Source organism: Manis pentadactyla, unplaced genomic scaffold (genome assembly GCF_030020395.1).
Source record: "Manis pentadactyla isolate mManPen7 unplaced genomic scaffold, mManPen7.hap1 scaffold_266, whole genome shotgun sequence".
NCBI lineage: Eukaryota > Metazoa > Chordata > Mammalia > Pholidota > Manidae > Manis > Manis pentadactyla.
Window position 1 is genome coordinate 31,543 of NW_026644665.1, and position 27,244 is coordinate 58,786.

The 27,244-nt window shown below is 38.3% G+C and overlaps 2 long non-coding RNA genes across 2 annotated transcripts in view; one reads left to right on the forward strand and one right to left on the reverse strand.

Annotated features, from left to right (window-relative positions):
- Nucleotides 1–9,816: 9,816 nt before the first annotated feature.
- Nucleotides 9,817–27,244, reverse strand: part of LOC130682332 (uncharacterized) — a 109,852-nt gene continuing 92,424 nt past the window's right edge. The window contains exon 4 of the long non-coding RNA XR_008995544.1: nucleotides 9,817–9,885. This is a non-coding gene — a long non-coding RNA (uncharacterized LOC130682332). The remainder of the gene's footprint in view (nucleotides 9,886–27,244) is intronic.
- LOC130682333 (uncharacterized) lies at nucleotides 14,960–26,943 on the forward strand. Its single transcript, XR_008995552.1, has 4 exons — nucleotides 14,960–15,051; nucleotides 17,648–17,779; nucleotides 22,541–22,642; nucleotides 26,766–26,943. It is a non-coding gene; the product is annotated as an uncharacterized LOC130682333 (long non-coding RNA).

The window sequence follows — 27,244 nt, forward strand, 5'->3', positions numbered from 1 at the left end:
AGGGCTCTGAAGCAACTCTTGCTGAATGGGAAGGCAAGAGGGAAATCAATGCAAGGTACAAGCCACACTGGTAAGGAGTGGTTAAGTCCAGTAGGCCTGGCAGAGGAGGTGATTGACCACTGTCACCCAGGCTGCAAGGCAAGGGGATGCCTGCACAGAGGAAAGGCCGACAAGGCATTGCACACCTGTCTCTCTCTCTTAGGGATGGGAGTTTCCTCTTCAAGTTCAAAGCCGGATGCACCTCTGGCATGCATTCTAAAGAACTGGGAGCAATTTGATCCCCAGACCCTGAAAAAGAAGAGTCTTATCTTCTGCACACAAGCCTGTCCTCAATACAACCTCTCTAATGAAGAGAAGTATACAATATAATGTTATTCAGCTAAATTAATTTTGCCACAAGGAAGGAAAATGGTCAAAAGTCCCACGGACTACTACATTATGGAACAAGTTTTCTAAATTCTTTTGGTGGAAATCTATTCTACTTACTGGGTTCATCATTATCCTCAAAATTGGGAGGTTCTTAAACTAGACTCCTTGAGACAGAAAAAATTTATCTTCTGCAATACAGCCTGGCTTTAAATGACTGGTGCTAAAATCATACTTGCATTTCACTTCCAGCGCCCTGGACACACACAGTTCCCATCAGTTCAGAGCCTTCATCGGCCCTGTTAGTCTGGGGCCATCTAGATCTTAACCCAGTTATGTAAACTGATCACCCTTAGAGTATATTCTTAAAAATTGAGATACTTTTAATCAGATAAGCTAAATGAAAGAAGCTGATTTCCTTCTATAATGCCACTTGGCCTCAATACAAACTGCCAAGCAGGGAAAAATGGCCGGAAATGATATATTTAATTACAACATCATTTTGCAATTAGGTATTGGTAACTCAAAACTCTTTGTATCAGTTTGTGTATGTGTTCTTTTATGAACAGTACCTGTAGTCATTATGTCTCAAGCGGTATGTTGGTGTGTCTAAATGTATAAATTAAAGATATTTTTCTACCTCCGGATGGTATTAATAAAAAAAGATTTAAAGACAAGCGCATGTAAAAATTGGCCATTCTAAAACTTACAGAAAATTCTAATAGGAAATATTAAGCATTAACGCTAATTTAAGTTGAACTGAAACAGACATGTCCTTATGGTTATCAGTTGCCTTAATTTATCTAGAGTCATTTAAGTGGATGTTATCTGTCAAATCTTTCAAGAAAAAAATGGTTAAAAAGAGGCTTGACTTTGTGTAATGTTTGGTAAAAGTTTTGTGCATAATCTAGCATGGTTGTTAGGAATGAGTAAACTAAATCATTATAGCAGGTGAACACCTTAATAATAGTGTGTTACAGTGTATTACATTGTGTATACCTACAAACAGCCTGAGAATCTTTGTGGTAACCTAAAACCTTAATATTTTGCTAAGTCAAGTAGACACATTTTGTGCTTAGTGAGAAATTGTGCCAGAAATTATAAAATGTGTTCATAAATTTGTCAATCTAAGAATGCTAGTGTAACAGTTTACAATAGTCTACTTCTCAGTGTTCACTAAAAATTAAGGTACCCTAATGGTTTTAAATTCTAATTAAAACTACTTCAAGTAGTAAAACATTTCTGTATGCAAAAGAATGTGTCTTTTGATAAAAGAAGGTAATTTTGTCCTAAAGTCTAGAACAGTTCTAAAGAGCTGTTTAAAGAGGGAGAACTATGAATGTAAAATTGTAGAATGTTTGTGGAAGAATTGATATGGTCATGCTATGTAAAATTAAAGCAAATGCGTGTCAATATCAAGTACACAGCAAAACTTTTTTTTCTGTTTGTTAAAAGGACAAAGGTTTATTAGTCTACCGTTAATGTTGAAAGATTGCAAAGGATATTCTGATTGTTTTATCAAAGCAGTTTCTCATGTCTAAAGTCTCAGTGAGTTGTCTGAGTACTTAAGAAAATAAGGTCTTAATATTTAAAGGACTAAAAGCTAAATTTTGCTAACAACTGTGTAACCTTCTGTATTTGACTTTAAAATCTTTTATTGCCATTCTGGTTAAATAGAGAAGTATTGTTTCATAGTGACCTTCATACATTCTATTTAGGCAAGTGCCTTAAAAACTTTCTTACAGCTCCCCAAAATCAAATTCAAAAAGGTGCTTTTAGCTCTAATTAACTCTGATATTTTCCAAGTATTTTCCATGTTTCCCTGAAACATGTCAAAGGAATTTTTTCTCCTCATTGCGGAAAATATTTGACTAATTTGACTTATTTATCTGATATATAATAACCTGCTTAATTACCTGGAAAGCACTGTCAAAGGGTATGATGCGAAATTTTGTTACTGAACGTTTTATGTTACAGAGATACCCAAATTTCCTTATGTCTACTGTTGTATAGTAACCTTTCATCAGATCTTTAACCACTGTCATTTATAGTCACTGTTTTATTACTTCTAAACTAGTAAAGAACTAGATTTCAGTAGAGCAAGTGTTAGTTACATAAGATTAAGTAAACTAAGGAAAATAATTTTATGACTTTTTGTTTCAAATGTTGCTAATAAAAAGTGTTTTAAAATTTTCTTGTAAGCTGACAACAGCTTAGTAAATGACAATACCTTTATAAGCAAAATTGAAACATTTATCTTTCTCTCTATTTGATCCCTCCAAAATTTAAAAACTCTCAGTGAGTATTTTTATATTTCATGGCAGTATGTTTATTTGCATAAGTCCAATAAGAATCTGCTTTCCTTGTAACAGGACCAATTAAAAACACTGGTTATATTACCAAGGCTTTAGCTAGAATGTCATACCTGAGAGACACGTGCATAAACTCAGATCTGAACAGACAGCTTTAAGTAACTAAGATTGACTTTATAAAGCCAACAAAACCCCTTGGAAGAACTCGCCTGGTACCTTGCTTACAGGGTTCCCAGCAGCTTTATCAGGTGAGTAAGGAAGGTCACTTCCTGTCAAGTGCAGGAACCTCAAAATGTCTTGGGGACCTCAAGAAGAGAGGAATTTACCTAAACCTACAGGTACTGCAGGAAAAACCTGATGGCAAGTCTGGTTTGGCTTTCTGGCCTCGAGAGGCCTTTAAAAGTCCAATCTGAAATTCCTTATAAAAACTTGCAGCAGAGGGAGGAACCAAGGTGGCGGCATGATAAGGGCAGCAGAAATCTCCTTCCAAAACCATATATATTTTTGAAAATACAACAAATATAACTATTCCTAAAAGTGAGACCAGAAGATACAGTACAACAGCCAGGCTACATCTACATCTGCGAGAACCCAGCGCCTCACGAAGGGGGTAAGATACAAGCCACGGCCTGGCGGGACCCGAGTGCCCCCCCACCGCAGCTCCCCAGCAGGAGGAAAGGAGTTGGAGCAGGGAGGGAATGGGAGCACAGGACTGCTAAATACCCAGCCCTAGTCATCCGCACAGGGAGCGCAAACACACACTGCGTAGTGTGCTGGATATTAGGGAAATGGAACAGTAAAATCTGTGAGTAGGTCCCCGCAGCCGGCGCCCCTGGGACAAAAGAAAAGCGAGTGCTTTTTGAAAGTCTTAAAGGGACAGGGGCCTCACAGGTGGATGGAGGTGTCCCGAAACACTCAGCTCAGCAGCTGGGAATCCTGGGGAACTCCGGGCGCCCTACCCCCCTGGGAGACAGGGCAGCTCTGAGGACCGTCGTGGTGATAAACAGCCTCCTATCCATTCCCCCTTTGGCATGGCCCCACCATAGCAGGGGAGAAGCCTGAGAGCAGCCATGCCCACAGCAACCACCCAGAGCTGCCTTCGCAGCTACCCAGGCCTAAGAGGCCCTGTTGGCACGCAACTGTCCAGCACAAGCTGCCAGGCGTTGCCGTTCTCACAGGAGAGGAAGGCAAACAGCATGCAAAAAGGGACTTTTTCTCCCAGCTGACACACATGCCAACTGACCACAACTACCTCTATCACCATGAAAAGGCAGAAGAATTTGATCCAGTCAAGAATAATCCAGATAATCCCCAAGAGGGAACCTGGGGAGATAGATTTAACCAAACTTCCTGAAAAAGGATTCAAAATAAAGGTCATAACCATGCTGATGGAGCTGCAGAGAAATATGCAAGAACTAATGGATAAAGTTGGGAGGGAGAATATAGAAATAAAACAATCTCTGGAAGGACTTAAGAGCAGACTGGATGAGGTGCAAGAGGCTGTTAATGGAATAGAAATCAGAGAACAGGAACACAGGCACAGAGACAAAAGGATCTTCAGGAATGAAAGAATATTAAGAGAACTGTGTGTCCAATCCAAACGGAACAATATCTGCATTATAGGGGTACCAGAAGAAGAAGAGAGAGAAAAAGGGATAGAAAATGTCTTTGAAGAAATAATTGCTGAAAACTTCTACAAACTGGGGCAGGAAATAGTCTCTCAGACCACAGAAGCCTACAGAACTCCCAACAGAAGGGACCCCAGGAGGACAACATCAAGACACATAATAATTAAAAAGGCAAAGATCAAAGACAAGGACAGAGTATTAAAGGCAGCCAGAGAGAGAAAAAGGTCACCTACAAAGGAAAACCCATCAGGCTATCATCAGACTTCTCAGCAGAAACCTTACAGGCCAGAAGCGGATGGCATGATATATTTAATGCAATGAAACAGGAGGGCCTTGAAACAAGAATACTGTATCCAGCATGATTATCATTTAAATATGAAGGAGGGATAAAACAATTCCCAGACAACCAAAAGTTAAGGGAAGTCGCCTCCCACAAACCACCTCTACAGGGTATTTTAGAGGGACTGTTCTAGACGGGAGCATACCTAAGGCTAAATAGATGTCACCAGAGAAAATAAAATCACAGCAAAGAAAGCAGATGAATGAAATACTAACTAAAGGCAAAAAATAAAATCAACTACCCACAAAAGCAGTCAAAGGAAACACAGAAGAACATAGAATAAAACACGTAACATATAAAGAATGGAGGAGGAGGAATAAGAAAGGAGAGAAATAAAGAATCATCAGACTGTGTTTATAATAGCTCAATAAGTGAGTTAAGTTAGACAGTTAGATAGTAAAGAAGCTAACCTTGAACCTTTGGTAACCACAAATCGAAAGCCTGGAATGGCAGTAAGTACATATCTTTCAGTAATCAACCTAAATGTAAATGGACTGAATGCACCAAACAAAAGACACAGAGCAACAGAATGGATAAAAAAGCAAGACCCATCTATATACTGCTTACAAGAGACTCACCCCAAACCCAAACACATGCACGGACTAAAAGTCAAGGGATGGAAAAAGATATTATATGCAAACAACAGGGAGAAAAAAGCAGGAGTTGCAGTACTTTTATCAGACAAAATAGACTTCAAAACAAAGAAAGTAACAAGAGATAAAGAAGGACATTACATAATGATAAAGGGGTCAGTCCAACAAAAGGATATAACCATTATAAATATATATGCACCCAACACAGGAGCACCAACATATGTGAAACAAATACTAACAGAATTAAAGGAGGAAATAGAATGCAATGCATTCATTCTAGGAGACTTCAACACACGACTCACTCCAAAAGACAGATCCACCAGACAGAAAATAAGTAAGGACACAGAGGCACTGAACAACACACTAGAACAGATGGACCTAATAGACATCTACAGAACTCTACACCCGAAAACAGCAGGATACACATTCTTCTCAAGTGCATATGGAACATTTCCAGAATAGACCACATACAAGGCCACAAAAAGTCTCAGTAAATTCAAAAAGATTAAAATTCTACCAACCAACTTCTCGGACCACAAAGCTATAAAAATAGAAATAAATTTTACAAGGAAAGCAAACAGGCTCACAAACATATGGAGCCCTAACAACATGGTTCTAAATAATCAACAGATCAATGACCAAATTAAAATAGTGATCAAGCAATATATGGAGACAAATGACAACAACAACACAAAGCCCAAACCTCTGTGGGACACAGTGAAAGCAGTTCTAAGAGGAAAGTATACAGCAATCCAGGCATATTTAAAGATAGAAGAACAATCCCAAATGAATAGTCTAAAGTCAAAATTATTGAAATTTGAAAAAGAAGAACAAATGAGGCCTCAAGTGAGCAGAAGAAGGGACATAATAAAGATCAGAAAATAAATAAATAAAATTGAGAAGAATAAAACAATAGAAAAAATCAATGAAACCAAGAGCTGGTTCTTTGAAAAAATTAACAAAATACATAAGCCCCTATCCAGACTTATTAAGAGAAAAAAAGAATCAACACACATCAACAGAATCACAAATGAGAAAGGAAAAACCATGAGAGACCCCACAGAAATACAAAGAATTATTAGAGAATACTATGAAAACCTATATGCTACCAAGCTGGAAAACCTAGAAGAAATGGACAACTTCCTAGAAAAATACAACTTTCCAAGACTGACCAAGGAAGAAACAGAAAATCTAAACAGACCAATTAATTACCAGCAACAAAATTGAAGTGGTAATCAAAAACTACCCGAGAACAAAACCCCTAGACCAGATGGATTTACCTCGGAAATTTTTCAGACATACAGAGAAGACATAATACCCATTCTCCTTAAATTTTTCCAAGAAATAGAAGAGGGGGGAATACTCCCAAACTCATTCCATTAAGCCAGCATCACCCTAATACCAAAACGAGGCAAAGACCCCACCAAAAATGTAAATTACAGACCAATATCCCTGATGAACATAGATGCAAAAATACTCAACAAAATATTAGCAAACCAAATTCAAAAATACATCAAGAGTATCATACACCATGACCAAGTGGGATTCATCCCAGGGATGCAAGGATGGCACAACATTAGAAAATCCATCATCATCCACCACATAAACAAAAAGGACAAAACCACATGACCATCTCCATAGATGCTGAAAAAGAATTCAACAAAATTCAACATCCATTCATGATAAAACTCTCAACACAATGGGTGTAGAGGGCAAGTACCTCAGCATAATAAAGGCTATATATGATAAACTCATTGTGAACATCATACTGAACAGCGAGAAGCTGAAAGCTTTTCCTCTAAGATCAGGAACAAGACAGGGATGCCCACAATCCCCACTGTTATTCAACATAGTACAGGAGGTCCTAGCCACGGCAAGTAGACAAAACAAAGAAATACAAGGAATCCAGATTGGTAAAGAAGAAGTCAAACTGTCACTATTTGAAGATGACATGATATTGTACATAAAAAAACCCTAAACACTCCATTCCAAAACTACTTAAGCAAAGTTGTGGGATACAAAATTAATACACAGAAAACTGTGGCTTTCCTATACACTAACAATGAACTAACAGAAAGAGAAATCAGTAAAACAATTCCATTCACAATTGCATCAAAAATAATAAAATACCTAGGAATAAACCTAACCAAGGAAGTGAAAGACCTATACCGTGAAAACTACAAGACACCCTTAAGAGAAATTAAAAAGGACACTAACAAATGGAAACTCACCTGAAGCTCTTGGCTAGGAAGAATTAATACTGTCAAAATGGCCATCCTGCCCAAAGCAATCTACAGATTCAATGCAATCCCTATCAAATTACCAACAGCATTCTTCAATGAACTGGAACAAATAGTTCTAAAATTCATATGGAACCACCAAAGACCCCGAATAGCCAAAGCAATCCTGAGAAAGAAGAATAAAGTGGGTGGGATCTCGCTCCCCAATTACAAGCTCTACTACAAAGCCACAGTAATCAAGACAATTTGGTACTGGCACAAGAACAGACCCACAGACCAATGTAACAGAATAGAGACTCCAGACATTGACCCAAACATATATAGTAAATTAATATACAATAAAGTAGCCATGGACATACAATGGGGAAATGACAGCTTCTTCAACAGCTGGTGTTGGCAAAACTTGGACAGCTACATGTAAGACAATGAAACTGGATCATTGTCTAACCCCATACACAAAAGTAAATTTGAAATGGATCAAGGACCTGAATGTAAGTCATGAAACCATAAAACTCTTGGAAAAAAAACATAGGCAAAATCTCTTGGACATAAACATGAGCAACTTCTTCATTAACATATCTCCCTAGGCAAGGGAAACAAAAGCAAAAATCAATAAGTAGGACTATGTCAAGCTGAAAAGCTTCTGTACAGCAAAGGACACCATCAATAGAACAAAAAGGCATCCTACAGTATGGGAGAATATATTCATAAATGACAGATCCGATAAAGGGCTGACATCCAAAATATATAAAGAGCTCACGCACCTCAACAAACAAAAAGCAAACAATCCAATTAAAAATGGGCAGAGAAGCTGAACAGACAGTTCTCCAAAGAAGAAATTCAGATGGCCAACAGACACATGACAAGATGCTCCACATCGCTAGTCATCACAGAAATGCAAATTAAAACCACAGTGAGATATCACCTCATACCAGTAAGGATCACCTATATACAAAACACAAACAACAACAAATGTTGGTGCAGTTGTGGAGAAAGGGGAACCCTCCTACACTGCTGGTGGGAATGTAAATTACTTCAATCATTGTGGAAAGCAGTATTGAGGTTCCTCAAAAAGCTCAAAATAGAAATACCATTTGACCCAGGAATTCCACTCTAGGAATTTACCCTAAGAATATAGCAGCCCAGTTTGGAAAAGACAGATGCACCCCTATGTTTATTACAGCACTATTTACAATAGCAAAGAAATGGAAGCAACCTAAGTGTCCATCAGTAGATGAATGGATAAAGAAGATGTGGTACATATATACAATGGAATATTACTCAGCCATAAGAAGAAAACAAATCCTACCATTTGCAACAACATGGATGGATCTAGAGGGTATTATACTCAATGAAATAAGCCAGGCGGAGAAAGACAAGTACCAAATGATTTCACTCATATGTGGAGTATAAGAACAAAGAAAAAACTGAAGGAACTAAACAGTAGCAGAATCAGAGAACCCAAGAATGGACTAACAGTTACCAAAGGGAAAGAGACTGGGGAGGATTGGTGGCAAGGGAGGGATAAGGGGGTGGGATAAGGAAGGTTGCACTACGATTAGTATGTATAATGTGGTGGGAGGCACGGGGAAGGCAACACAGAGAAGATAAGTTGTGATTCTACAGCATGTTACTATGTTGATGGACAATGACTGTAATGGGGTTTGTGGGGGGGAAATTGGTAAAGGGGGGGGTCTAATAAACATAATGTTCCTCATGTAATTGTAGATTAATGATACCAAAAAAAAAAGTTGCAGCAAAGCACATTTAAAAAGGCCTATATAATCAATTGCTGTTCTTGCTGCACTTATGCAAATGATCAAGCCAAGTGTTAATTACTTTGTTAATCTGGTTACTTATAATAAAAATGAACGTGACTTAGAGGAAAGTATTGTTTCAGTAATGCTGCCTTATGTATACTAAATCCTAATACTAGTCATTGGGACATATACTAAATCCAGAATTCTAGTTTCTCCAAAATATCTGGCTATAATTCTCCAGAAGTTTGTTTTCTCCCATCATTTCAATTAGAATCTTACTATTCTTAATGCTTATATTTAGCCATGCATTCTTTAATCTCCTTGTCAAGTTTGTTCTTCCAGAATGGAGAACCCAACTCCAGATGTTGCTACTTAACCTAATAACACAATTTGCTCTATCTTGCCTAGAAGCCATAAAACTGCAATTAATAATAGAAATGGAATCGTAATAGAAGTGCCCATTTTCCGAAGCCCTCTCAACTAACCAGTGATGGAGACCTAGCTGCATCCCTAACTGTGCCCCTTCTCAGCATGAAGCAGCCAGAGCAGTTGTTGCCCCCTTTACCTAGCAGCAGCTGGGGCCTCCATCTGTAGAGGGGAAAATGAGACAGGGACCATGGGTGCAGTCAGAATAGGGTGAAAGCCTCTGAAAAAAAAGGCAATGCAAGATAATTACAGTCAGAACAATGTAACAATATGCAAAGAAGTCCCTATCAAAACTCTGTGTTAAGCATTATGCAAAGTCAGAGTCACATTCATTCTCTAGGGTAAAGATTTGCATACATCACTAGGAATACAGACATTCTTCAGTGAAATCAGTTAAAGCTCAAAAGACCAGGAGCAACTTGGCCTGGAATGTTTGAGTGTTCTGCAGATAAAGAAAAGTATCGCAGCATAAGTCGTCACTTTATTGTATCAATTACATCATGACAATGTAAAATTTACCTTAGCCTGCTAAAAGGTCCAGTTTATGTTAATTGTAACTAGGTGCTATTTTCCCTTCTCTAATCATAATCAAGTAATCTGCAACCTAGGCAAAAGACTACTTTGGTAAGCAATCTCAACTATAAACAACCCAAGCAAACAGACAACAACCTAGCCCACCTTGGTGGCAGGGCAGGCGGTCTTACAAGTTTGCAACCCATAGCCCTTTACCCCTGTTCTTGAAAATCCTCAACTGACTGTAAAACCCCAACACAACAAGCCAACCATGGACTCTCTTGTCCCCTCCTGGCAGGAGCCAAGAGCTCTGTCCTTTCACTTATCTCTAAATAAAAGCCTCTACCTTGCTCTCCTACCTTGAGGGTTTGCAAAGTTCACTCTTTGGCTCTGTGAACAAAAACCCTGGTATCAGTACTGTATCCAAAACAAGAACTTTTTCCTATTATATTATGAATCTGAAAAACTGTTAAGGAAAAAAATGAACATTTTACACAAGGAAAAATGAGCTTTAATCCTGGACTAACATTCATTTTCATCAAATTGCTTTGTGTGGATTCACTATGTCTCCATCTTTCTCCTTAAACTTATTTAATACACACTTTTCACAAAAGAACATGACACAGTGCCTGCCATTTTAATAGGTATATAGCATGATACCATGCTATTCAGCCTGATTCCTGCTCTAATTTTTTGTTACTATTATAAATTTATTATTTACAAATTAATGTGTTATTACAAATAAGCTTCATGTAAACAATATTCCTAACTCCTTTATAACAATGCAGAATCACTAAAATAAGTGTAACTCTTTTGAAATCTTCAATATTCCTCTGCATACATGAACTCAGTGATATGCTGAGATATTGTCATTTAACTTTTATAATCATCTTTCTCCAGTACAGCTCATCTGTACCCAGATCAGTGGTCTCTCAAATTTCAATTAAAATATTAATTTTCACTGAGCTTTATGACCTGCATTAAAATGGCAAATAAATTATATAAAAAGTAACTACAGAGAATACCTCAGTACAGTGCTGTTTCTGCAGGATCATTTTTATTGCATAGTTAATATTTTAAAACGACTAAAAACGACTCTCACAAGTTTGGCATTTTATTTCTTGGAATAAAACACAAGTTGCCAAACCCATGGAACACTACATCCTATCCAGACTTTTGTGTTGTTTGTTTAGTTGTAGATACCCCAGCAGTTAACCTAGCTGTAATTTAGTTCCTGCTTAAGCTTCATCTACAGCCGAAACTAATCTAAGAGAAAGAACAATATGTTTTCTGTTGAAGCTTGATTTGTAGCTGAAACTAATCTAACATAAAAGAATAATATGTGTTGCACCTTGGAATCTGTTGTGAGTCATGAGCAGTGTGCGACAAGAACTGCAAACAGTTCTCGTGATCCTTCTGAAGCTTAAGGAACAGGCTGTGAAACTCACCTAACCGGATGACTTGACTCAACATAATGATGTCGGGGTTCTTGTTTGCTGAGTCGAAGAATGAACTTAGCAAACACCCAAGATAGGGGAGCCAGGAAGAGGCTTTTATTGAGAGATACAGTGAGAGGACAGAGCTGCTGACTCATGCCAGGAGGGGACAAGAGAGCCCGTGATGGTGCGTTGTCTAGGGGTTTTATAGGCAACTGAGGATTTTTGGGAACGTGAAAAAAAAGGCTTAGGGTGTGGACTTGTACCACTTGTGTTACCCTCAAGGTGGGCTGGGTTGTTGTCTGTTTGCTAGGGCTGTTTACAGTAAGTCACAGGTTATGCTGTGATACCTTCACTTGTGAAACACTCAAACATTCCAGGCCAAGTTGCTCCTGGCCTTTTGACATTTAACTGATCTCACTGAAGTTGTCTATATTCCTAAGTCTGGTATCTTTTTTACCCTAGAGAATTAGTGTGATCTTGACTTTGTATAATGCGTAACACAGAGTTTCAGTAGGGACTTCTTTGCCCATTGTTACATTGCTCTGACTGTAAGTATCCTACCCAGCTTTTACTGGAGGCCCTCACCCTACTCTGACTACACCCACAGTCCCTGTCTCAATAAGAGGGACTTAAAAAACACATATTTAGATTGCAGTTGTTTGGCTCGATGAAAAAAATACATCCTATAATCATTAATAGATGCTTGTCTTTCTGCTTGCTGTAACACAATAAAGCACAGGGAGTGCCAACTTGGTCCTTAGTCTCCAGAGAAAGTCTAAGCCCTCTGCTTAAAATGACATTTTGACTCGGTTTCTCATTTTCGTGGTCCCTAACTGCAAAATTTTATAAGTTCATTACTGGAGGAAAATGGGAGGAGATTCCCCTGAGAATATGAGTATTGATGGGGGAGGCAAATCTGGCCATACCTAAGATGACAGTGGTAGCGATAAGGAAAATATTCAGCATGACCGTCGAGGTCAGCAAAACGCTATTTTCCTCCGGTTGGCAAAGTCAGCAGAGCACTCCCAGCTTCCTCCTCCCCTCCTCTGGGCTCCTCTTTTGCCTTGTGCACCCCGAAATGCCACATATCAAAATAATATAAACTGCTCCCCTTGCCTGGGCTCATGGCTCAGTCCTTGGGAGATTACTCCTCTCTGAGCCCGCCAGTGTACAATAAAACCTCAACCCTCTAAGGCCTCTGAGTGCCGCTTGGTTCTTCTGTCAGTGATCCACCCCAGGTTCTCCAGTTTTTTCCATAACAGTAGCACACTTGAATGGCAGGGCCCTGCATCCCATTCCCACGTAGGACCCAGAGCAGTGGCAGGTGTGTTGCATGGCATGTAGCTGCCGGGGAAATTGACCACTAATGACCCAGCCTTGGGAATCAGTGAAGCTCAGAAAAGGAGCGTCCTGCCTTTAAATGAGCCTCATCAGCTCGGGCAATAAGCAGTGGCTGAACATCTCAGTCACAGCCGGGACAGGCGGGAGTTCTGAAGTCTTCCTCAAGTTTTCTGAGCGTCATAATGTCTTGAGATGCTTGGAAGCTCCTGGGCAGGGTATCAGCTAAAGGAGTTAAAAAAAAGACTATCATTGCCCCATTACTGGGGAAGTGGGGCTTAGTGGCAAATTGTGCTTGGCTTAGAAAAGTAAAGCAAAGTGATGTTCCTTGCACCCATTTATGGAATCACATACTTACACCCAGGACACTGCGTCATCTAGACTTGCCTGCTCTAATTCGAATGTGATTGGAGAGTGGAAAATGAGACGGTGCCTCAGAGCCCTAGAAATTAAACTGTTTTCCTGAAAATGGCTCTTGGGTTCCATGATTCAGGCTTACCCTGGGGGTAAGCCGAAGTTTGTGCTTTTCCTTGACTTAGACCATTGGGACAGATCTCTCTATCTTTATGGCCTTATTTCACTATAATTCATGCCACCACTATTTTGTTATTGTTTTGTTCCTGCAATTTTGTTTTCTCTATTAATAATAAATAATTAAAATCCATTTGTGTTAGTACATGAGGGACATGAAAAACTGTATGAAAAAAACACAGCCTCAGAATGTGGTAAATCAAAACTGCATTAATGGGAGTCATCAGCATCGGTGTTGTCACAGTGCATAAATAGCCTCTTGCCCATGAAGCAGGGCCAGTTCCTTGCAGCCCTTAAGGACCCAGGGAGACCTCATTACTCAGCTTATGATGTCCCTGTGGGCTTGGCTCAGAGATGCCCAGAACCCAGGCTCATCACTGCCATGGGGCGTGGCTCCTCAGAGAACATGCAGGGAGGGGGAGCTTGTGGGAGGTATTGGGGCCAGAGGGGTGCATCTTCTGGCTGTTCGGGGAGCCCATATGCTAGAAGGTTAAGGTGAATAATTTCTCACTCAACTATGGGAGCTGCCCTTCATCTAGCTGTGTATCAAACAGGACCAGCACCCCAGACAGCTGCTCCCTGCAAGTCCAGTATGGGTCCTAGTGACTTTTTGTGGGAACATTTCCTGCCGCAGAAACAGGGCTTGACCCCAATCCAAAGGTGGCATTTTCTTCACCCTTCTGGAAATGATTTCAGTTTGCTTAATCCAGACCAGTGTATTTTCCCCCAAAGCTTAGGGATTACTTTCTGATCTTTTAGCTCTCCATATCCACATGATTCAAGCTCCTGTTTTTTGCAAAATAGATCAAGCAAGCAAGGTAATTTCTTTCCCAGTTCTCTGGATACCATCCAAACTCCAGAAATCATTTCACTTCCACATTTAATTTACCTCATAGTCTTGCTGTTGTATTTGGAGCCAGGTGACTGGGTCACACTCAGAGGAAATAGTACTATTTAACATGCACCAGAGGAATTATTTCTACTATACTGCCAATACTATGTTACCTGAATCTGGAATTCCTGTGCTGTGTCATAGAGCCACAAGTCACTGTGTTTGAAACCCATCACTCGATCACCAAGCCTAAGTCACAGCACTAGCCTAATGGGATCTTCTGTGGACTTAATGGCCAGCTACAGAGATTTTACCAGCCTGGTATTTGCCATGCTCTTACCCTCCTCTCTGCCTTCATGCCCCCTGTTTCCCCAATCTGCTGGGCAGACACAAAGAGAAGTGCAGAGGTATCTGGTGAAACATGACCAAGAGAATGTTGGAGCAGGCAGGGCGAGACCTCTGCTCTTAATCACAAAGACAGAGGTTTAGGCTTCACCCCAAAGGCAAAGGGAAGCTATCCATGAGTATTAAACTGGAGAGTAACAAGATCAAAGTATTTTTTTTAAATCCCTCTAGCGCTGGACTTGGCGTCTGCAGCTAGAGGACTGATAGGCAGGCCAGATGGCAATGATGGTGGCTATGCAGGAAGTGAGGGCGTTCGAGACACACTTAGGTATGCATGACCAAGGCTGGTTTCTACCCAGACTCTTTGAGGCTAAAGGAAAAAGGAGAGGTAAATAATACCAGCTTCCGTTTATCGAATGCTTATAAAGTATTAGTCACTTAATAACTATTACCTATAATTATTCCAGAAGTCTGATTGGTAGGTCTTATTTTCATTTTACAAGTGAAAACAATATGTGTTCCAGAGAAGTGAAGTCACATGCTTGGAGAAATACAGCAATTAGGGATTTGGACTCAGTTCCATGGTCTTTTCAGTCTACCACACTACCTTGTAACAATTGAAAAGGAAAGAGAAGAAATTCTATTGAAAACCAATTCTCACCCCTTAAAGCTATAACTTCTTTGCCTACCTCTTACCTGACTTCAGAGCCTGTTAGTTGTGTAAATCCATTTTATATACTTATGTTTAAAGTATGAGTTTTCTCTAAGAGGTTGGCCGGACACCTCTTAGTTGCTACTGAACAATTAGAGGCTATTTTACAAATCAATGTGCTTGGTGTATGAGCAACTAGTAAAATAATTTTGGATGGCTTTTGATTTTTTTGTGAATACTCTGAATACTCAATTATTTCTACTATCTTCAAGCTTCAGGGCCAGTGCAGTTAGACCTTTGGCTGGATCACACTTCCTCTTCTCACAGTATAAAAAATTATATTCCTTCCCATATCAGTCAAGGACAAAACTTGTTTCCTGATTTACACAATAATTGGGCATTCAACATTGAGAAACTATAACGGAATAGCTAACTGATTTTTCAAATGAGATAAAATGTAGTCTTGTCTGCAAAGAGATGGAAATGTTCCCATTTTGACTTCCTCTTTCAGAAGAGTATTCTGATTTCATTTCTTTGTTAAGTATGATCTTTGGGTTTAAGGTACCGTATGCCCTGTTGTGCAAATGCAACTGCATATTCACTAAATTTCTTTTGATTGAACTAGAAATCAGTGAATTCAGTCTGTAAATGAGCTCTGGTAACATCACAAAATGTTGGGGGAGAAGAAATTGTTGCAAATAGGGAAATGAGATCACATATGTGTATTTCTGTCCCCTTCTGGATGAATGAACATCTTATTGCCACCCTTAACAAGCAAAGAAGGTAATATGCTAAGTACCTTATTAACGATAATGTGCATGTACACATTTATTTGGATATAATGTTATTCTCTTTTTGGGCATCACTCTAAGTGGTTTGGGATGCAGCTCCTCCATCTTCTCACCCCCCACCCCCACTCAGGTCAGTATAATCCTGCTGCCAGGCGGCCAGTTGCTGGCATGGGAACAGGTACTTCCAGCTCAGTCAAACAAAAGCTGAACTCACAAACACAGTGCATTTACACCCGGGTCTCTCAACGACCGCACCAAAATGACAGGGGCTGATGTCAGTGTTTCACATGTTTGTTTTGGAAAATAGTTTCCTTGACTGCTGATTTAAAATGATTTTCAATTAAAGAGTAACTTAGTAAATTAGGGAAGTTATAAAATATAGAATGGTAAACTCTAATCTGCTTTAAGAAAATTAATAGATATTTTAACATCTAGGGACTTAAAATATTATCAAGTTTCATCATAAGTACACTATCTTCTAAAATACAAAAGTTTACTCACACACAAACTACTATTTGTGAAAAATAATAGGAATAAAATAAACCTAAATACAGAAGAACTGTATTTAAAATATCTTTCTTATGTAAGAAATTCAATTACACTGCAAGTTAAACATCTCTGTGTACTGCAGTGTGTGAAAAATGGTTTAGACATGAATTTCATGATGGCACCATGACATGGCTTTCTAAGTAGTCTCCTTACCTCCAGTTTCTCTCTCCTCCAACATATTCTGCAACCAGAGCATGCCAGTCTGGAACTCAGAGGACTTGGTGTTTATACCACACATTTGTCAGTCACATGTCATCCATAACATCATTGTCCTTTATTGTAGTTTACTATCACATTGTCCTTATATTCATCATCATGAGCTCTGAGGGCTTACACTGTAAGTCTTCTCCTCTGCCTTCTCAGTGTACAATGTAGATACTCAACAAAAGTGGTAAATCCACTGTGCAAAATATGCTTTCCACCTACTATTAAGGTGTTTCTCCTCTCTTGACCACATGTGCTGAAACAGGTTTCTGACATTACCACTGATTCAACAAAGCAAAACAAACATGCAACTTAAAACCAACCACAAACTATGGAAAGGATGTTCGTCTGAAACACTAGAATATGGCTACAAAAGGTAGCGCAGAATTTTGAAAAGTAAGAGAATAACTTTTTTATAGAGTTAATTCAAGCCCCTGGAATAAATCAGAAATAAGAACATATGTTTATTCCTCACGGGAAAGCAGGTTTAAAAAAATTGAAGGCATGACTCAGCACTGTATTTAAAGTTAGCAAGTGAAAAAAGTTTTCTATTTCAATTGCCAAGAAATTATTTATGAGTAATGGTATTATGGAAGAAGGTTCTGTGTAGTTATAAAGCTGAGTTCTTTGTCCATTCATTAATTAAGTACATAATAAATGTTGATTGAATATCTTCTATGGAATAGGCACTGTATCAATGCTGAGAATACCAAGGTGGAAAAGCATGATTGTTTCCTCTATAGGACATACAGACCAGTAATTACAATTCAATATAATATTTGCTTTAGTGTTGGTCTTCACAAAGGGCTGATGAAACATGCAGGGGATTTGACATCTGTGAGGAAGACACAGTGAAACCTTCACAGCATTTCAGCTAATGAGAATTGGAGGAAGAATAAGATGTTTGGTGGACAACTGAGGTACGAGATGTGGTAGAAACTTCTAGTGCTCACCCATGTCTGGTTCTTTCTTCTAGGCACAGGTAGAATTATACTTCCCTATTCCCTTATAGTCAGGCAGAGCTATGTAACTAATTCTGGCCAATGAGATATGGGTAGATATGACAGGTGTCACTTCAAAGCTTAAGCATTTAATTACTAGTGCAAAACACTCTAGCATTCTTTGTCTGCCTTAGCAACTGGTGAAGTGGTATGTGTCAGAAGGTGTAGCTACATAATGGTGGAGCATCTGTCAGCCAGGGTGCCTGAGTAACTACATGGACCAGAACCACTTGCTGAGCTATGGTAGACATTGTGGTATGGACAAGAAATAAATTGTGTGTTAAGCCATTCTAATTTGGATATTGTTTTGTTATATAAGCATTTGATAGAGGCAAACATATTTAAAAATAAAAGGAAGGGAGAATAGATAAATTTCCCATGTGGAAGAATTTCAAGTTATTTATGTAGATACTCTACCCTCAAGGTAGTGGAATATAACTCCTAATTTCCTAAGTGTCAGTTTTGCATAGTGACTCTCTTCCTAAGAATACAGTAGGAAATACTGTAGGAAATGGAAAGGGGGAATATCATACTTTTGCACTGGAGAAGCCTGACAAGTGCTACTTCATCCAGGGGACTAGGGCTAATATCAAGTGATAAATTATATTGATAGTGTGTATCCTGGATATGATGTGACGAAAACGGTACGTTACCTCTGCAGCCTTCCGCCCCCAAACATTTAACTCTAGCTAATCATAAGAGACACATCAGACACATTCCAATCAAGGATCATTCTACAACGTACCTACTAAGTACTCAAAATTGTCAAGGTCATCAAAAACAAGGAAAGCCTGAGAAACTCTTTCATCCAAGAGGAGCCAAAAGAGACACAACAACTAAAGGCAGTATAGGACCCTGCATAGCGTCCTGGAGCAGGAAAACAGCATAGGGTAAAAACTAAGGATATCTGAATGAAGTATGAACTTTAGTTAGCAATAACAAATCAATATTGGCTCATTAATTGTAACAAATATATCACACTGATGTAAGAACTTAATAGTAGGGGAACATGAAGTATATAGAAACTGTACCATTGTTGCAATTTTTACATAAATCCCAAACTATTCTAAAATTAAAAGATTTTTTTTTTTTTATGAAAAGGAGGAATAAGAGATAACAGTAAGTTCTGGAAATTCCTTTGGAAGTAGGGAGTGAAAATGAGGAGTTTGGTAAGGTAGGCAAAAGATATTTCGTTCTATTCAGAGATTCCATTTTTAAACTATGTTGACTGGCTGAGGGAATCCCTAGAATATGGCTGGGCTTCATTGGTGTTGCAAAATCTCCACAATTATACAAAATTACATGTGAATTGTATATGTATGTTTTTGTCAAATTAAACCAAAAATTTTGTTTATTATCCACTTATTCTTAAATTGAAAAGTACCTAAAATCCGTTAATAATCATTGCTGAAAGCAATGTAAAAACTGAAATATTCTGAGCAGGAGAATTTTTTTTTTCTGTAAAAACGATTACTGTTTGGTAGTTATAGACTAAAGTGATAGTGTGTGTGCGTTTGGAGAAGAAAGGCAGGAATTAAAGGCAAGGTAATAGTAAAGATGGTGATCTTCAAACGTCCACTTTGCAGAGAGAAGAAATGATCCTACAACTTACATACCATACTACTACTTTCTGAGTGAGAAGTAATCAGTCCTAAGGAAAAAGTACTGAGGATGAGACATTGTCTTTTTTTTTTTTTTTTTTTTTTTAGATAATTATTTTTTATTGAAGGGTAGTTGACACACAGTATTACATTACATTAGTTTCAGGTGTACAACACAGTGATTCAACATTTATATACATGATAATTCTAAGTACCAGCTATCACCATACCAAATTGTTACAATATTTTGACTATATTCCTTATGCTATACATTACATCCCGGTTGCTTGTTTATTTTACAATTGGAAGTGTGTACTTTTTCTTGGTTGTTGTTGTTAGGGCATCTCTCATATTTATTGATCAAATGGTTGTTAACAACAATAAAATTCTGTATAGGGGAGTCAATGCTCAATGCACAATCATTAATCCACCCCCAGCCTAATTTTCGTCAGTCTCCAATCTTCTGAAGCATAACGAACAAGTTCTTACATGGAGAACAAATTCTTACATAGTGAATAAGTTACATGGTGAACAGTACAAGGGCAGTCATCACAGAAACTTTTGGTTTTGCTCATGCATTATGAACTATAAACAGTCAGTTCAAATATGAATACACATTTGATTTTTATACTTGATTTATATGTGGATACCACATTTCTCTCTTTATTATTTTTAATAAGATGCTGAAGTGGTAGGTAGATACAACATAAAGGTAGAAAACATAGTTTAGTGTTGTAAGAGAGCAAATGTAGATGATCAGGTGTGTGCCTGTAGGCTATGTGTTAATCCAAGCTAGACAAGGGCAATAAAACATCCACATATGCAGAAGATTTCTCTCAGAACAGGGGGGGTGAGGTTCTAAGCCTCACCTCTGTTGATCCCCAATTTCTCACCTGATGACCCCCCTGCGACTGTGCCTGTCTTAGGTTGTTCCTCCCTTGAGGAATCTTACCCGTCTCTGGCTAACCAGTCATCTTCCGGGGCCATACAGGGAAATGTTAAGTTGGTAAGTGAGAGAGAAGCCTTATTGTTTGAAATGGTTAGCTTTTTATTTCTTTGCATATTTATGCCCTGTGGCTTCTATGCCCAGCATTTGTCTTGAGGTATCTTTACCACTTGGAGGAGTTATGATACTCGGTAAATTTGATATGAGGCACGAATTCTATTTAAGAATTCGTTGTAATTAGGAAGGAAGAAGAAAAGCTATAGAAGTAGCAGGCGGGAGAAAACATGGGAAGATTGATTATTTCTTTGACATATCTTCTTGTAGAGTAACTTCAGCATGTATATATTTTAAGCTACTACTTAAATTGCGCACACACATTAACATAATAGGAGTATAGTTACATAACCAAAGCATACCTGTAATTACCAGCCATCTCCAGTGAAACCAAGAAAACCAGTTAGGCACCCTAGGCATTTGTGAAAACTTATCAATGATATGATGGTTATTATCTAACTGAATTTGAATAGTTTGAGAAAAATCAGACAAATTAAAACAACCCATTCCTGGGCACTGTTCACATCCCATATGTTCTTTTAACAGTAAATAGAGACATTGTCTTTTTAAAACCAAAGTTTGGTGGGATTATATGTATATCTACTTCAGCGTTAGGGCTGTGAATGATCACTATTTGAATCAAAATGCACATACGCCTTCAAGTATTAGCTATAAACCTGAAGTTCAGTAGGATAAATTTACGTTTATGGGGAATTAGGATTAAAAATCAAAAAGGCAGGAACTGAAAACCATGACACTAATAACAAGGGATCCTCTCTGAAAATTAGGTAATTCCACCTATTTATGTACCATAACATTGTAATCAGGTGGGCTTTGTAGAATACAGTTTAGAGTAATCAGTAAATCCTATTACTGTGCTAATTTTAGTTTACCAATACAAAGTTTCAGTAATACTTAGTAACTCACTTAGGTAGTTATTAATAATTAATCCTTTGGTGTATATACAAATACATGGAATTGTGCACCATTAGTCCATGAAAATGAAATCTCTCATTTTTGATTAATTCATGGTCTCTTAGCAGGACTGTGGACTGCAAATCATTCTTTGAGGGGTTGCTGTTACAACAGATGAGAAACAGTGAAAGGCCAAGATAAAATAAGGCAGGAGGTATAGCGAGGAGGGGTCAGGTAAGAGATATGAGGGATCAGAATCAACAGAATTTTTTGATTTCTTGGGTGGGGAAATATAAGGTAGAAGGAAAAAAAAACTAGCTTGATTTTTGAGTTTCTGGTGGGTCAGTGATGGGGATGCAGGATGGTGGATAAACTTGGAGGATGAGAGGGTGCATGGGAGATGATGAGTCCAGTTCTGAGTGTGCTGTGTTTGAGATCTCAAGTGGATATGCTTGGTAGGTGGCTGGATCCTGGGATTCTTCAGCTCAGAAAAAAGGGCCTGGGCTGGAACTGTAAGTTCCTAACTTAGAAAAGTGAAACATTCATACCACAGTTTGATTCCCCTAACATTTACAACAATAAATAGGAACTCCAATTTTCAAAAATAATTCTATTATATCTCCTGATAAATATAGACAACCAGGATTAGGGGAGGGAGAAGTCAGAGCCAATTAAAATTCCTGAGATACAGTGTTGGAGAGGAAAACTTTTTCTCTGCCCTCTACCTGGTCTAAGAATCAAATTGACATGAGGTGGCTTAACGGGAGAAAATCAGATCTCCGTACCTATGGGGAATCCACGCAGACATGAGATTCCAAAATCAGCCAGGAATAATGAATGATATGTATCTGTCATCTTGAACTAAGGAAAGGGAGCAGGGCTCTGGGACTTCAAAGGGAAAGGGAAGCAATTCACAGCAATTCACAGGAGTAAATGTTTGGCAAATAAATGTTTGTGGGGTCACAACTGCATACAGGAAGGAATTTTAACAGATAGACTTTGCTAAATTCCTCCTTGTCTACCACTCATAGTTCATATTACAATGTAGGTATCTATGGAGAGAGTGCTATTCATGGAGCAGGCCCTCTGTGTAAACTCTTTTTAGACTGTTAAGAGGAAGGACACAATTTCTTTCTGAGTCTTTTGGGACTTGATTGTTTTCAGGTCTGACATAATCTGCCTGCCAAAATGGTGCATCTTGGGGCAGCCTGCCTTTGACCCCTATAACTGCAGGAACAACTACATATTTATAATCAGAAATCCTTGGTGAGTGAAGCCTCCACTGCCTTGTTTCTTGGAATTATATTCTACACATCCTTTTTTCTCCTTAGCAACTTCTCCCTTTGTAAATCATGACATCTGAGTGGCCATTTATGCTGCTGCTGTTTGAATTTTCATTGCTGTATAACTTACATTTAGTAAAGTTTGCAAATTTTAAGTGTACAGCTGAAGGAATTCTTACATGTTTCTATGTAATCAACAAGGGGACCAACGTAGAGAATATATCCAGCAACCCAGAAGGTTCACTTAGCCTCCTTCCAATCGACAGTTCTCCAAAGGTAGCTACTATTTGGATCTGATTTACCATTAGTTTTTCCTATTCTGAGCCTCATAAAAATGGAACCAGAGAGCATGTTTTCTTCATGTGTGGCTCATCTCATTCCACCTGACGTCTTTGAGATTCATCATGTGTTACCACTCTGTAACAGTAATTCATTTTTTTTCTGTGTTGTATTCTTTTGTATAAATATACCACAACTTATCCATTCTAATACTGATGGATTGTTTTTCATTTGTTTGTAAACATGAAGTTACTATGAACAGTCTTGCACATGTGTTTGGTAGACATATGCATTTGCTTCTCTTGAGTATCATCCCAGAAGTGGAATTGTTCAGTCATGAGATAGGTTTGTTTACCTTTCATAAATCCTGTCAGTTTTCCAAAATACTCATGCATATTTAGGCTACCCCAAACAATGACGAAAGTTCTCATTTCTCCACACTCTAGGTATTACCAAAACTTTTCATGGTAGCCTATCTGGTGAGTAGGAAGTGGTATCTTAGTGTTTCATTAAAACAGTTTTTTTGAGGTATAATATGCATGAAATAAGCTTCACCTATTTACAGTGTACAAGTTGACAAGTTGACAAGTTTTGACATACATATACATCCTTGAAACAATGGAACATACCTGAAAGTGAGCCAGCATAGGAAACATGAAGAGGGACTACATTTTAAGTTAAACCTCCATCTTGAGGCTCAAAGGTTAAAAGGTAAAATTCCTAAAATGTCTTTTAAGAAGAATTTATAGTAAGCTGTAAGCCAACCATATGGTCAACAATCAACTGACCATATCATGAGCCAAGGATAAGTGCTGGTGGGAATGTAAAATGGTATAACCACTTTGGAAAACAGTTTGGCAGCTCTGGAAAAAGTTAAACATATACTTATTATTCAATTCAGGCATTCTAATGTACCAAGGATCAATGACCAGTCCCTGTTTTAGCCAGGAGAATCATTGCCTTGGGGGATAAAGAGAAATTACAAAAATCATTTGTGTCATCTTATCTTTTAAAAACACAAAAAAAGGTCCACTCCAAAATTACTAGATCTAATATCTGAATTCAGCAAAGTTGCAGGATACAAAATTAATACACCAAAATCTGTTGCATTCCTATGCAGTAATGGTGAACTAGCAGAAAGAGAAATCAGGAGAACAATTCCATTCACAATTGCATCAAAAAGAATAAAATACCTAGAATAAACGTAACTAAGGAAGTGAAAGACCTATACCCTGAAAACGACAAGACACCCTTCTGAGAAATTAAAGAGGACACTAATAAGTGGAAATTCATCCCGTGCTCCTGGCTAGGAAGAATTAATACTGTCAAAATGGCCATCCTGCCTAAACCAATCTACAGATTCAATGCAATCCCTATCAAAATACCAACAGCATTCTTCAATGAACTAGAGCAAATGGTTCTAAAAATCATATGGAACCACAAAAGATCCCGAATAGCCAAATCAATCCTGAGAAGGAAGAATAAAGCAGGGGGACTTATGCTCCCTGACTTCAAGCTCTACTACAAAGCCACAGTAATCAAGACAATTTGGTACTGGCACAAGAACAGACCCATAGACCCACAGGAACATAATAGAGAGCCCAGATATAAACCCAAGCATATATGGTCAATTAATATATGATAAAGGAGACATGGACATACAATAGGAAAATGACAGCCTCTTCAACTGCTGGTGTTGGCAAATCTGGGTAGCTACATGTAAGAGAATGAAACTGGATTATTGTCTAACCCCATACACAAAAGTAAACTCAAAATGGATCACAGAACTGAATGTAAATCATGAAAACATAAAACTTAGAAAAATTATAGGCAAAAATCTCTTGGACATAAACATGAGCAACTTCTTCATGAACATATCTCCCCGGGCAATGGAAACAAAAGCAAAAATGAAGAAGTGGAACTATATCAAACTAAAAAGTTTCTGTGCAGGAAAGGACACTATCAGTAGAACAAAGAGACATCATACAGTATGGGAGAATATTAATAAATGACATATCCAATAAGGGGTTGACATCCAAATTCTATAAAGAGCTCATGCATCTCAACAAACAAAAAGCAAATAAGCCTATTAAAAAATGGGCAGAGCAGCTGAACAGACACTTCTCCAAAGGAGAAATTCAGATGGCCAACAGGCACATGAAAAGATGCTCCATATCGCTAATCATCAGGGAAATGCAAATTAAAACCACAATGAGATATCACCTCACACTAGTAAGGATGGCCAGCATCGAAAAGACTAAGAACAACAAATGCTGGCAGAGGATGTGGAGAAAGGGGAACCCTTCTACACTGCTGGTGGGAATGTAAGCTAGTTCAACCATTGTGGAAAGCAATATGGAAGTTTCTCAAAAAACTAAAAATCTAGAAATACCATTTGATCCAGGAAGCCCACTCCTTGGAATTTACCCATAGAATACAACTTCTCAGATTCAAAAGACATATGCACCCCTATGTTTACTGGAGCACTTTTTACAATAGCCAAGATATGGAAGCAACCTAAGTGTCCATCAGTAGATGAATGGCTAAAGAAGACGTGGTACATATACAAAATGGAATATTATTCCGCCATTAGAAAGAAACAAATCCTACCATTTGCAACAACATGGATGGAGCTGGAGGACATTATGCTCAGTGAAATAAGCTAAGCAGAGAAAGACAAATGCCAAATGATTTCCCTCCTTTGTGGTATATAACAACGAAGCAAAACTGAAGGAACAAAATAGCAGCAGACTCAGAAACTCCAAGAAGGGACTAGCAGTTACCAAAGGGGTGTGGGAGGGTAGGTGGGGAGGGAGGGAGAAGGGGATTGAGGAGTATTATGTTTAGTACACATGGTGTGGAGGGTCATGGGGAAAACAGTGAAGCACAGAAGAGGCAAATAGTGAATCTGTGGCATCTTGCTGCACTGATGGACAGTGACTGCATTGGGGTATGGGGGGACTTGACAATATGGGTAAATGTAGTAACCACATTGCTTATTCATGTGAAACCTTCATAAGAGTGTATATCAATAACACCTTAATCAAAAATAAAAAAAATAAAAAAATAAAAATGCAACCTCATGAGAAAAATAACTAAATAAATAAAGAGAGCAGAAGAAAACTTTGAGAGGTGATGTTTATGGCATAGAGAGTGGTGATGATTTCAAGGATGTTTACGGATCGCCAAACTCATCAAGTTTATACAGTAAATATGTACAGCTTTGTATGTGTCAACTATATTTCACTAAATTGCTTTTGAAAAAAGTAAAAATATAAAATTGCAGCCTCATCCGTGCTCACCCCCAGCACTCCCAAATTCCTTGCCTTGCTCTCATTTAAACTTAACACTCCCAACTCAATACTTCAGTCAACTTACTTATTATTACTATGTTTAATGTTTATTTTCTGACTTTCTCTTCTAGAATGCGAGCACCATAGTGCAGAGACCTTTATTTACTCACTGATATACTTTCAAGTGCTGAGAACAGTACCTGGCACTCACCAGGTGCTTAATAAAGATTTTTGAAGAAATGTTTACAGATGCCTGCATATGTACATAGTACATAGTTTCAATTTATCATTACTATTAGGTTGGTAAGGTTAACCAGGAGGCCAACTCTTCTAGGTGAGAAAAGCAAGGAATTCTTCATTTGCAAGTTTGACATAATGCCCTATATAGATTACATCTAAATGGAGCTTTTCAACAAAGGGACTTTGCCCAAAGCCCTATCATTGCACAGCGTCAACACTGTCTTTGGCAGTAAGGATGCTCCGCTATCTGGGTGTGGCCCCACCCATGTGGTCTTGACCTAATGTCCCGCTTAGTTTTCAGATGTGCCTGAGCAGCTCTGAGGAATGGCTTGTCGGTTCAGGTCTCACCACGGAGAAACGTTTCTCATTAGCAAGTCTATGGAGATCTTTCCTGGGCTGTTTATCCTCCTGCGACTCAAAAAAGCATTCTCCCTCATAATCTCTCTCTATTTTTTAATTGAAATATAGTTGATATGCAATCCTTATAGTCTCTTTTGTCAATCCTTTTCCTTACCAATTGCTAAAAACAAAGTGATAATTTCTCAATTTATGATTACAATGGTGGTTTTGGCTGAGTATTTCAATCCCTTTTCAACTACTCTGTGGTACATAAAATAGTTTTTGACTTACTTATATTAAAAATAGAAATATGTTACTGTGTATGTTACAGGACAGTAGATTTGGACTCAATATAAGAAGTTTTAACAAATAGACAATCAGGATATAGAATGGGCTGACTCTTAATATATAAATTATCCTATTCATTGGAGATG